The sequence below is a fragment of the Papio anubis genome, chromosome 8, assembly GCF_008728515.1.
Source record: "Papio anubis isolate 15944 chromosome 8, Panubis1.0, whole genome shotgun sequence".
Taxonomy (NCBI): Eukaryota; Metazoa; Chordata; class Mammalia; order Primates; family Cercopithecidae; genus Papio; species Papio anubis.
In genome coordinates, this window is record NC_044983.1 from 47,790,932 (window position 1) to 47,804,775 (window position 13,844).

The window sequence follows — 13,844 nt, forward strand, 5'->3', positions numbered from 1 at the left end:
TCTCACTCATAAGTGGGAACTAAGGTACAAGGATGCAAAGGCATAAGAATGATATAATGGACTTTAGGGACTTGGGAGAAAGGGTGGGAAGAGGGTGAGGAATAAAAGACTACAAATTGGGTTCAGTGTATACTGCTTGGGTGATGGGTGCACCAAAATCTCACGAATCACCACTAAAGAATTTACTCATGTAACCAAATATCACCTGTTCCCCAAAAACCTATGGAAATAAAAAGTTTTAAAAGCAATAAGCATTAATAAAAAAAAAATGACACAGATGAATGCCACTTAAAAAATACATAAAAATAAAAAAAGAATGTTCCTTAAAGGAAATTCTTGCCTTGTGGTAAACTAGATGAACTAGAGTTCATCTCCTGAACTTCTCCTGCCCCACACCTGGTGTCTGGGTTCCCACAGGAAACCACACCTGCTCCTATGGTAGCCCCTAACCCACAGAGGAGTCCTGATTCAGAGCTCATGGTCAGCTTCAGACTGGAAGCTCCTACAGGAAGGGCAAGGGGGCTCTTCTCTCTGCTTCTCCTTTGTAAGCAAGGTGCTCCTGAGGGCATGGCCTATTCACATGAGAACCAGCTGACTAAGTGTTGTATTAAGAAAAAAGGGAAGTATGATGAGGCCCCTGACCCTGTGATTTGAATTTTAGGAAAACTATGGACCAAATATTTAGAGATAAAACAGTAAATATCCACAGCCTGTAGCAAAAAGTGATGCTAGTGAAAACATGCAGTTCCAATTCATTTGTAAGACTCATACATGTGAAGCTTAAACCAGGTAATTCTGTATTATTTGTTATATCTCAAAACTAGTGAAGTAGGAAATAATCTTATGAACAGTTTACTCATAAGTTGAGATTAGTTTTACAAATTAAGAAAATACAAATGGATAAAAAGCCTATGCAGTATTGCTGTATCTCCGACATAAGAACAACTATCAGCTTTGGTGCAGGGGGAGCGGATATTAACACTGAAGGACCGCCACTGCCAGATCAATCATATGCTACAATTAAAGGAGTGACTGGCATATTAAAAATGCCGAAAGAAAATACTAAACTAAACTGGGTAGTTCTGAAAATACCAGGCAATTAATAAAAAGAAAATAGAAGAAATAAAATATTATTTATCATGACAATATAAATGAATATGCTAAGCAACATACTGATCTTGGATTAAATAGTGGCAGTGGTGGGAAGTAGAAAATAGCAGATGATGCTTTAAAATGGTCTAAAGGAGGCAACAAGTAAGCATGAATCAGAGAAGGCTTCCAGCAATTGCTGTAGTCACTATACATTACCACTGACAAAGGCATTGGACTAGGCATTGCATAGTTATGGTATTTAAATCTCACCACAATCTAAGGAGGTTCACATTATTATTCCCAATTTAAGCTGAGCAAACTTAAGTCACTCTTTTAGTACGAGCTAGTATTCAGAACTATATCTAGGCTGAACGCAGTGGCTCACGTCTGTAATCCTAACACCTTGGGAGGCCAAGGCGGGTGGATCTCTTGAGTTCAGGAGTTCAAGAGCAACCTAGCCAACATGGTGAAACTCTATCTCTACTAAAAATATAAAAATTAGCTGCGCACGATGGCAGGTGCCTGTAATCCCAGCTACTTGAGAGGCTGAGGCAGGAGAATCGCTTGAACTCAGGAGGTGGAGGTTGCAGTGAGCTGAAATGGCGCCACTGCACTCCAGCCTGGGCAACAGAGTGAGACTCCCTTTCAAAAAAAAAAAAAAAAAAAAAAGCAACGATATCTGATGCCAACATTCTTTCTGCTGTGTAGCTCTAGCTAAGATGGCAGTGAAAGCAAGATACCTGAACATCTTTCTTTGAGAAAATCATAGAAAGACCCACAATGATAGGGTGGTCTCTTAGGGAATGTGAGTTTTTGTGCTGAATTAGACAGGAGATAGACTGGATAGACTATTGGAATACCAGTCAAAAAAGCTAAGATAATGGGAACACTGAAATACAGTAAAAATCATAAACCTGGTATGCTGGGGAGGACAGCAATAAATGACCTGGGAAATACTTTACAGATGATTGGAGACTGTGAGCACTGTCTGATTCAGCAGAGTTAGAACGGTGACACACTCTGTCTCTCAAGTAACACCAACCTACGTTCGAATCCTAACTCTGCTGTTCTGTGATTTCAGAACTGCAGTTACCTCCCTCACCATCAGGTTCCTCATCTGTTAAAAGGGACAAACAGATCCTCCCTCTAGAACTGCAAGGATCGCATGAGATGACACGGATAAAAGCATGGTACACAGTGGACATTCAGTAAAATGCCATGATCCAAAAAGAGATCAGTCCCTAGGCAAAGCCCACAGGTATGTGGTCCACAATGAATGCCCCAATGTGGGCATGGCGAGGACTTGTGTTGATGAGAGTAATTACATCTCTGAGGATTAAGCAGCTCATTTTCTTCAAGAGAACATGGAGTTAGTAGGATAATTCGTTAAGCATTCATTTAAAAATATTCATTTTTTTCTATTATTCTATTATTTCTTTACACTAGATACTATTATAAATGCTTTATGTATATTAACTCAATCTGCATAACAAATGTATGAATCAGGAACTATTAATTATTTCCATCTTTAAAGTTAGGAGATTGAAATGCAGAGCATCTCAGTGCTTGCCTGGGGCCACATAGCTCCTGAGGAGTAGCACTGAGATTGGACTCTTGCACTAAAGCCCATTTGTTAGATCAAAACAATCTATCATCATCACAAGATGGGTGATGGAGATGAAGGGATGGATAACACAGATATTATATTTCAGTGTGGGAGCCAAACTCAAAAACAAGGAAACAATAAATATTCAATGCAGTTGAAAGCAGTGATAAATGCAATGGGACAATAATGTAGGCTAGAGGATGGGCTATTTCACATTGAGGCAGGAATGACCTTTGCTGACTGAAGAAAGGATGCAAGAACCATGTGCCATAGTGTAAACAGTTAAAGCCCTTGTACCTAGAATAAATAAAAAACTATTACAGCTCAATAATAAAAAGATAACCCAATCAAAAATGGGCAAAGGACTTGAATACACGTTTCTACAAAGAATGACCACTAAGCACATGAAAAGATGTTCAACATCATTAGTCATTAAGGAAATGCAAATTAAAATCACGATGAGATACCACTGTGAACCCATTAAGACGGTGAAAATAAAAAAGACTGACAATAGCAAGTGTCGAAGAGGATGCAAAGAAATCCAGCCTTCACATGTTGCTAGTAGAAATGTAAAATGTTCAGCAACATTGAAAAATAGCTGGCAATTTCTCAAATGGTTAAACATAGAGTTACTATCTAATCCAACAATTGACTTCTAGGTACATACCCAAGAAGAATGAAGACATGTGTCTACTTGAGAAATTGTACACAAATATTCATAACAGCATTATTCACGGTAACCAAAAATTGGAAACAATCCAAATGTCTATCAACCAATTAAAGACACAAGAGGTGGTACATCCAATCAGTGGAATATTATTCAGCGATAAAAAGGAATGAAGTACTAAATTAGTGCAACCTCTATAGAAAACAGTAAAGACATTTCTCAAAGAACTAAAAACAGAACTACCATTCAATCCAGGAATACTACCACTGGTATCTACCCAAAGGAAAAAAATTATTACACCAAAAAGATACCTGAACATGTATGTTTGTTGTAGCATTAGTCACAATAGCAAAGACATGAAATCCACCTAATTGTCCATCAACGGATGACTGGATGAAGAAAATGTGGCTTAAACACGCATGTGCATATACATGTATACACCATGGAATACTACTCAACCACAGAAAAGAGTGAAACCATGTCCTTTGTAGCAAAATGAATGGAACTAGATGCCATTACTTTAAGGAAAGTAAGTTGCAAACAGAAAGCCAAATACCACATGTTCTCACTAATAAATAGGAACAATGTATGAACATGGACACAGAAAGTTGAATAATAGACATAGGAGACTCGGAAGGGTGGGAGGTGGGAGGAGGGTGAGGGATGAAAAATTACTTAATAGGTATAATGTACCTTATTTGGATGATGGTGACATTAAAAACTCAGACATCACCACTGTGCAATATATCCATGTAACAAAACTGCACTTATACCTCCTATATCTATACCGATAAAAGGAATGAAGTAGTTATATATGCCGAAACATGGATGAGCCTTGAAAACATGCCAAGTGAAAGAAGCCAGGCAAAAAGATCACATATTATGTGACTCCATTTATATGAAATGCCCGGAATAGGCAAATCTACAGAGACATAAAGTAGATGAGTTGTTGCACAGGGCTGGGAGGACTATGTTGCATCTTCCCTTTGGAAGGTGAGAGATAAGGGGTGAAGAGTTTCTTTTTTGGAAAATAAAAATGTTCTAAAATTGACCATGATGATGAATGCAAAACTCTGAATATACTAAAAACCATTAAACTGTACACTTGAAATGGATAAATTGTATGATATGTGAATTATATCTCAAGAAAGCTGTTAAGAAAACAGGTGGAAACACAGAGACCACAGTAAGATGCCTGCATGCTATTTTAAGAATGATAGGCAGTTCTTGGACAGCTTTGAGCACTGGCATCACACAGGGAAATCAGTTTTTGGACCATGGCAGTCAACTGGGTATGAGAAGATGAGCCTAGATGGGGTGGAGGTGGTAAAGGTGAAGAGAATGCAAGCAGTTGAAGTTCTAACTCCATTATAAAAAGAAAAAGCAAAAAAAAAAAAACCACCTCACAAATTAAGAACAGATGTGTATCAGCTGCCTGCTATGATCCAAACGCATGACTTTCAACTCCCCAACATGGGGTCTCTATTAGAGAAGGCAAGCTCTTCCTTCTCTCACGCCTCCTACTTTTTCTCTATAGGACCCCAGATGGGGAGAACAGTTTCCATTTCCCAACCCCAATCTCCTTTTTTGAGACAGGATCTCACTCTCTCACCCAGACTGGAGTGCAGTGGCATGCTCATGGCTCACTGCAGCCTTGACCTCCCTGGCTCAAGCAATCCTCCCACCTCAGCCTCCTGACTAGCTGGGACCACAAGCACAGGCCACCACACTTGGCTAATTTTTGTATTTTTTGTAGAGACAGAGTTTTGTCATTTTGTCCAGGCTAGTCTCGAACTCCTGGGCTCAAGCGATCCGCCCACCTCGGCCTCCCAAAGTGCTGTAATTACAGGCGTGAGCCACCAAGCCCAGCCTCCACTTTCCCTTTAGCCTTTCTAATTGCATGAATTGTTTAAGACTGTTTCAAATCCAAGAGAAAAATCTCTAGCTTTTCTGGTTCTCATTAGTTTTTTAGTTTTCTAAGTTTCTATGCCAATATCAATTATATATAATTGATGTATGATAATATAAAACTTAAGTGTTAGATAGAATGTTTTCTTTTTAATTATACTATGTAAATATAATAATTAACAAAGACTAACATGTTAAAGGAACTTGTAGTTTAAAACTGTTTCACACTGAGTCTACAGAATTTTGCTACCTCATTTTACAGAAAATTTTGAGACTATTAATTCTGAATAGTCTTAACATCTCATCTGTAGGCTTATACAGGTGTCTTAATCTGTGTGCATTCCTCCTTTCTTCTGGTTTTAGAGGAAGAAAAGAGATCCTCTCCTTTCTAAGGATGGGTTCTTTACTGGGCTCACTTTACATTTGTTTCCTACTTCATCTACTTTTTCTTTCTTCTGTATCTGAAAACTTTTCTGTCTTCTTATCTCTCCTGGTTCTTTCTCCTTGGCATAGAAACACATTTATTCTTTATATATTACTATCTCTGTTTTTCAGGGTCAAACTTCTTAATAGTCCCAGAGGCTTCCTTTCTTTTCTTACCTTGCTTTCACTACACAACTCATGGACTGCTATCTGGCACATCTAATGGTGCCGGATCAGTCTATTTTCAGAGCAACTCACATGATTGCTCAGTCTTTTCCTAAATAAGCCATTTATGTCTCTGGTTTATGTCTCACTCTATATATTCTCCTTGGAAACCACATCCAAAAGTGTATCTCTTCATCCCAGGTCTCACTCCTGAATTTCAGATCCACTAATCAACTGTACATTCAATGCTACCACCCGGTTGTCTCTCATTCAATATGTACAAGAAAGGACCCATTACTTTTCCCTCTAAACAACTTCCTCCTTCCGAATCTCCTATCTTGGCTAACCATTCATCTGGTAATCCAAGCCAGATACCTGTCATTTATGAGTCTTTACCAGTTTTCAAATATATGTCCTGGGCTTGCCTCTTGCATAGGACAGGTCCTACTGTACTGTGATTGCCATTTGCTCCTGTCACCTGCATTGGAATAAGTTCCTTGAGTACTTATGTCTGCATTCTCACTTCTTGATTCAGTTGCTGGAAACTAGTCAATGTTCAATATGTTTGTTGAATGGATGGATTCAAGACTCCTTAAATGCCTCTTCTATAAAATCTTCCTTGATGCTACCTTTAAACAAAGGTGGTCCTTCTATTCTTTAAGACAGAACTTAATTTTTTAGAGGAAAATAGAATTGGCCACGCCTGGTGAAGATACTCTGGCCCCACATACATTAACGCTGAGTAATATAGTGAAACTGGATGTGGCCACAGCCTATTCTGTCTTTGTAGAGGGTGCTGTGCAAGTCTGTCCTAGCATGTGAACAAAAACCCAGACAAGGTTGGCAGCTTTGCCTACGTATCACTTTCTTCTACTGTGGCTCATAAGGTTATTAGGGGCAGATGCTGTGGCTCATATTCACTGTCTACACCTCTAATACTTTTAGGCCTGTAAATATTTCTTAGTCAACTGATTGCACAGAACCTAAATAACTTGCTCACAATTTTCTAGCTCTGATAGTTAACGTTTTTGACTTCATTGTCTTGGAAACTTTAGTACATGAAAAATACAAACATCATTCTAAATCATATTCAGCTGGAATAAAATATCTTAATCTCCTGTGAACATGATGTGACATCTACCTAGGAGGAACTATAATAATGTAATTGAAACTCTTCCTTCTTTTTTTTCCATTAGAGGCACAAAACTGGGGAAATTCTTCATTTCTACATGCTTTCTTTTATAAAAGCAAACATGTACACATTTCTCAATATGTTAAAGTTTCTCCGCTAGGTACTGAGAAGAATAAAATGATTTTAAATACAGTTTCTCTTCTAAGTAATTTTTGTCAACCCTCAATAACTTGACTCTTTTTACTTATTAGTACACTTTCAACATGGCATTTTTCAAAAGACTAAAAAATGCTTGCAGATTAATCTATAATAAGTTAAGGAAACTATACAAGCATTGTAACAGTAACTGCCTAATTAAGATCTAAAATACAAAATAAATATTACAGTGTGTCTAAACATATTAGCAACCTGTAATCTATCTTTTCAAATACTTTTTAAAGCAATTGAGCCTTCTTTCAAGTGCAATCTTAGTGACAAGCCCATAGAGTAAAAGCACAGAGGCAGACTGTTGGGTGGCTGCACACCCACTCGGGGGGCTATGGTGCCTGAGGTTGAATCCAGTCTCTGACCAAGCAGCCCCGGCATCACGGACAAATTGCATGGCTCTCCATGGTGCAGTTTTCTCCATGATAAACAGGGGATGCTAGTCGACCTTATCTTATAGACTGTTGCTTTGGTGACATTGTGAGAATAAAAAGAATTAATTAATATAAAGTACTTAGGTAGCCAGGCACTGTGGCTCATGCCTGTAATCCCAGCAGTTTGCAGAGCCAAGGCAGGCTGATCATTTGAGGTCAGCAGTTCAAGACCAGCCTGGGCAACATGGCGAAACCCCATGATTTAGTAGAGGTTTAATAGAAACCTCTACTAAAAATACAAAAATTAGCTGGGGGTGGTGGCAGGCACCTGCAATCCCAGCTACTCGAGAGGGAGGCTGAGGCAGATTTATTTGAATCCCGGAGGCAGAGGTTGTAATGAGCCGAGATCACGCCATTGCACTCCAGCCAGGGCAACAATAGTGAGACTCCGCCTCAAAAAAATATATACTTAGAAGAGTGGTTGGCTCTATGTCAGTGTTATTATTATTATTATTGGACAAAAATATTTTCTGCTTGACACTAAAATACTCAGAGGAAGAATTCAATTACCAGATGTTTCTATGTATCTATGTTTATATTCACAGAGCTAAGATTTCTGGCTATTTGGCCAAATGTTGAACTTTGGATCTAATGTGTAGCATCAGAGCTGAAGCTCCTGTGATTCTCAGAACAGGCTACTTCTGATATTAAGGTTAATTGTTGTGCTAAATATACATGTCTTACAGAGGTATAATGAGTGCTTCTGCAGTCTTTGAATTATTTTTCAAATTCATAGGATGTTTTAAATTTTAAAAAGTTCATGGAGTTATAGAATTTGGGGGATGTAAAGGGCTCCAGGGGTCCCCTAGCATGACCCTTAATGTGACAGATCTTATTAATAAGAAAAATAAAGCAACTTGTCAAGTCACTTCATCAGGATCATTCAACTACTTAATGATATTTAACTATGACTGGAACCCAGGTGTACTTGGGACTCAGCGTCATTTGACACTATATTGCTGTCACAGATTTTTCCTCTCTATTCTGTTCCCAGAGACACTGTATCCTAAGGAGAGATTAAGGGAAAGGGTGTGGGGAACAGTCAGATTTGGGCTCAATCTGAGTTCAAGGCTGGTGACATAAGGAAGGGCATCTTCACATCTCCAGTCAGTTGCTTCATTTGTAAAAATAGGATACTAATGGAATTATTATGAGCATTAAATTACATAATGCATCTAAAGAACTTGACACAATGCCTGGCACAGTGTAAGCACTTCACAAATGTTAAGGATAATTATTATAATTATTGTCACATATATCACCATTGTTCTGAACAAAGTATATGTACAATGTTGGTACCAAAAGTTCTTTTTCTCATTTACCAAACCCTAAGACATATTTCTTCAGTCAATGATTTTCCATAGGGTGGCAGGGAGTGGGTGTGAAAGAGAGAAAGAGAGAGACAGAGAGAGAGAGCACTGTGCGTATGCATGTTTCCATTATTTGACAAAGTCAGGTAGCCCTGGATCCTATGGCTTCTTCAATTCCCCTCAGCTTACTTGCAGTCCCTGTGATAATGGCCTGTGTGCTAACCCTAATATGCAAAACCTGACCCTTGGATCCTCCAGCTGATAAGATTTGATTATGGAAGAAACATTCCCAAGGAAGTAGGGCATCGGTTATGGAACTTCACCAAACTTCAAATGTTTACAGTAGCAAAGACGGGCCATGATGAGACTGAATGGGAAACCTGGTCAGTACATGATTTATACCAAGATAAAAATGCTTGGAAATTTGACCTTTAAACCAAAAGGTCTGTATCATCAGCTGTAGCTGTTCTACAATCTGAAATCGAAAGCTGGAAGGGTCTTCAACTGAATGTGAGTATTTCAGAAAAATAAATACCAGTGGGATATTCTATTAGTTCTGAAAGTCTAAGTGAAATATATCTAATTTACCTGTGAAAACCAATGTAAGCAATATCTGGAAGAGTTTTCTTGTTTGCTCATTTTGTTTAGAGTTGGAAGCTGCTTTTCAGGAATGAAATGACAGAGCTATAATCCCTAGCAAAAAAATTCCCAAATACATCATAGAAACTAGGATAATCCTTCATGAAGTCAGAAGCAAAAAAAAGAAAACAGGAAATAACTTCCTCTACCATTAAAATAACCACAGCATCCACTCCTATCCCAATTCTTCCATTTCCCCAGGTCTGACACTCTGCAGATGACCGCCCTTATTTGTCCCTACATGTTTTCCAAAATATAAAAGTGAAATAGAGTCCCAAGGGCACTGTACTTGAAAGGTTATGAGAGTTAGAGAATTTTAACCATGCCTGCCAAACCAGCAGATGGCTTGTGATTATAATTATATGCATCAATAAAACGAATAATCTTTACAAAATTTGAATTTCTACTAAAGTAAGGGATTTAGTAAGCAGATGCAACAGAATGCATTTTCTTTAACCCTTTTGGTAGACACTGGTGTCTTTCACACACAAAAAAGATCCAGGACTGCGTAGATAGTAGGTTGTGTACTCTAATTTTTGCCCCTTTCTAGAGTAGTCATAGTGTCAGCCTCAATCTTTTCCTGATTTCATTTACTACATGAACATATTTCAACCTCACCTCATTTTCACCCTTCAGAATAGAAATGTTAAGACTAATTCTCCACCATTGTTTGATATTTGAAAGAAAATTTAAAAGAGGTAAATACCTTCATTCTAATTCATACCAAGTATACTATAGAAACAAAAGAGCAAACAGTGGACACATCTTTCTATCTGATGGTATTCTTTTACAAATTAGATTTTCAATAACACTTTTTTGTTTTCATATTCTCTTTAATCTACATTCCAGGAATGAAAATACTCTTTATTCAATTTAAATAATTAACCATTTCCTTTCAGTTTGCTTCTGCCTGTCATTATAAGTAAGAGTAACTAAGTTTTATCTCATGCCAAGCATGAATTCACTCATATTGAAATTGGATATATATATGACACATCTGAAAAAAAGGATGTGGTGAGGTTTACACACTGGCCTTCTGCCATGTTTCCTTCATGAAGGAAACTCAGAATTTAGGGAATTAAGTTAAGCTAGCTTTGTTTACTTTCAAATCTTGGAAGGAGTAGAGAAAATGTACCACAAAAATTTTCATTCTTATTTTTTTATAAAATAGTAATGGAAATATTTTTATAGAATTACCAAGTGTAACTCTTCATTAGAATAGTATCAATTAATATACATTTCACCCAGCATACCAACAAATATAATATTTAAGAATATCTGGAGAACCTATATTTAGTGCAGATATCTCTAGCACCTTCAAAGTTAGTTGCACTATATAAATCAAAAAAATTAAAACAGTGTGATCTAAAATGTTCTTATAGTATTGTAGTTAACTCCACTTAATAGTATAAATAAGTTACTAATAAAACTTTAAAGGCATTGACATTTTTGCAGGTCAATGCAATTTACCTATGGACACAAGATATACGAGATCAGAAATTCTCAGCAACAAAATTCTTTCAAGTTACAACTTAAATATATAGATCAAACCCTATCAGAACAAATGTTCTGACAAGTTAAACCAAAAGAGTAATAAGTTTTTGCCTAAAAATTTATAAATTTGATGTAACATTCGACAACACTATATTCAAATACTCGTAAAGAAATTCAGATATCTCTTGAGTTCACTGGAATGGAATTTTATCTCCTAAGATTAAATATTCAGCAATTAACTGCGTTCAAGATTCTTTACATAGGTGATAAAAATAAATAAAGTAAAATATTTTTCAATTATAACATCCTTAAAGAGGGAAAACTTAAACCAAATTCAATGTATCAATTAAAAGAAACAATCTAAGCCAAAAAACTTACGAAATAAATCCCAAAGGGGCAAAAAAATTTAAAAAAAAAAAAAAAACAGAAAGAAGAAAACCCCATAATCTTAAGAGTTAAAGACCTATGCTGTAAATACTTAAGTTATAGATGTTTCCTTTTTAAATTCAATGAAATTAAATATTTCTGCTTATAGGGAGTTTAAGTTGACGAGTAATAAAATTTTTAGGTATACTTTTGTTAGCTACTAATAAAACTCTGCATAATAAGCCAATTTAATCACGTATGCTTAATATATGTTTAGAATTTTTAACATGTTACCTTAGTCTTGTTATGAGCACGCAGACACATAAAATGGAATTGTCACAATGCTTCAGGGACACTCACAAAATTGGGGGCTCTGGAAGTGAAAATACGAGAAAGAGTTCTGTACTGGTACGAGCGAATGCACAGGCGGTGTGTGACATGACATTGGCACGTCCACTCGCTGCCTCAAACCGCAAGTGAAAGTTAAAAACACTAAACATAATATGCCAGGGGCATTAGGTAGATGATCTTACTTAATTTTCACGTAAGTTATAAGGCAACATTTATCTCCCATCACTCTTGCTCCCATCTAACAGACTAGGAAACCGAGGCCCAGAAAAGTTAGAGAACTTATCCAGGGCACAGACTGAGTCAGTGGAAGAACCAGGTTTCAGATATGTGAACTCGAAAAGGGAGTGTTGTAGATTCTCTTGTCACTTTGTCACTCATATGCACTTAGGATGACTGCCTTATTCTCTAGCAAGCATTTTATAGCTCCTCTTAGATGGGGATCCTTAGGGGTGGAAAAGAGGTATTACTAACAGCATCTACTACAGTCCTCTGAACTAAGCAGTTTTAATATTTATTTGTTAAATGAGTGAATCAGAATAAAAGTTCAGTAATACAAAGTTTATTTCTGACAACACAAAATAAGTTTCTCAAATTTCTTTAAAGAAGGAAGTTGTCAAGTAGATAAAGCCATGCATATTTTCTTTAAATAAAAAAATATATATTTCAGATGCAAGACCCATATAGGTGGAAACAAGTTTACATAAACCAAAAGTAATGATCTGGGCCTTCTCATTTTAATGACAACACAGACCTATTCTGTTTTGAAGAATGACAATTACATTTCTGTAAAAGTAGCTCCACTCCTTTTCATCCACAGCGATGAAACTAAACGAACTTCAGTCAAGTTTGTACACCCTTTGCTGTACCGGTAAGGATGGGGGTAAAATATTTACAGCCAGCCAAAACAATTACGTGTTTTCTGAAATATTCACTCTTGTATTAACAGGAGGGAACATTAACAACTATAGAAAAAAAATTGTAATACATGAGATTCAAAAATAAAACATTCATCACAGAAAGAGAGCCTAATACATTTATAATGCCTGAAAGAGTGAACTAGTTGCACAACTCTGCCTTAAACTAAATTTGTTAGGCAGCAACTGTAGCCATTTTTAGATGGTTTGCTTTTTCCATGATTTCTATCACATGAAAGGCATAATGATGATATGACATAATAGAAAAATCTCAACTTAGTAAAATCAAAATCTATTTTCCCCACATATATTTTACTTGAAATTAAAAAGACACTATTATACCACTTTCTTCACAAAATTTATTGCCTCCTTATTTCTGGCTATTGTTAAAACAATATTTAGAGTTGGTAATATGCAACATATATTACATTCTCTACAGACACGCATATAGTTCTAAACAAATTAGATAAACAAAATGAATGTTAGGGGCACATTTACTAGAGGAAAAGTACTTCATGAAAAAAATGGTCAAGAAGTATGTGACCTCTGATCACCCAGACCGTATTATTTACCTATATTATGAATCTTTCATGAATACTACTAATAAGCTATTTATTTAGTATCACAATACTGCTATATCCTTATAGAAATAAATATTTTTCAGTATAAGTAATGAAAGTTAGCAAACTGATTTCTATACAGAGTTTTAATTCACGAACAGATGATTATGACATGCCATTCTAACATTAAATGACAGTGGCTTTAAAATTGAATACTGATACTGATATTATGAACACATCTATTTTAAAACACCACACTTACATTAACAATACTTTTTAAATATTTTCGATGAGACCGTCAGAGTTTATTAAACCACTGACAACCCACTTAGCGGACAGTTCTTAGAATAAAATATTTAATTTACCTGAATGTCTTGTAACAATATCATCCTCTCTTGAACTAAACATCCTCTGAATACACAAATCTAAGGCAGACAGACATTTCAGCAAGGCAAATAAGACTTTCTGGCAACTTCCTGTTGCCATATTTCTCTAAAAGGATCCTGCAATGTTACACTTCAATCCTGCAAACGCATTTTTCCAAGGGACACAGCAAGCCAATGCTGCTCCAGTGTCAGA

General features: G+C 36.5%; 1 protein-coding gene and 1 long non-coding RNA gene across 14 annotated transcripts in view; both read right to left on the bottom strand.

Moving 5' to 3' along the window:
* ST18 (ST18 C2H2C-type zinc finger transcription factor) overlaps positions 1-13,844 on the bottom strand; it is a 310,749-nt gene that overhangs the window by 129,861 nt on the left and 167,044 nt on the right. For 7 of the 12 annotated variants that reach the window (XM_021942309.2, XM_021942310.2, XM_021942311.2 and 4 more), the window contains one exon: positions 11,735-11,813. The exons of the other annotated variants lie outside the window; for them this stretch is intronic. The gene's annotated coding sequence lies outside the window, so the exon portion shown is untranslated. The remainder of the gene's footprint in view (positions 1-11,734; positions 11,814-13,844) is intronic. 12 annotated transcript variants of the gene reach the window in all.
* Positions 1-13,844, bottom strand: part of LOC110743941 — a 193,983-nt gene that overhangs the window by 13,090 nt on the left and 167,049 nt on the right. Inside the window, exon 3 of one of the 2 annotated variants that reach the window (XR_002523794.1) lies at positions 11,735-11,813. The exons of the other annotated variant lie outside the window; for it this stretch is intronic. This is a non-coding gene — a long non-coding RNA (uncharacterized LOC110743941). The remainder of the gene's footprint in view (positions 1-11,734; positions 11,814-13,844) is intronic. 2 annotated transcript variants of the gene reach the window in all.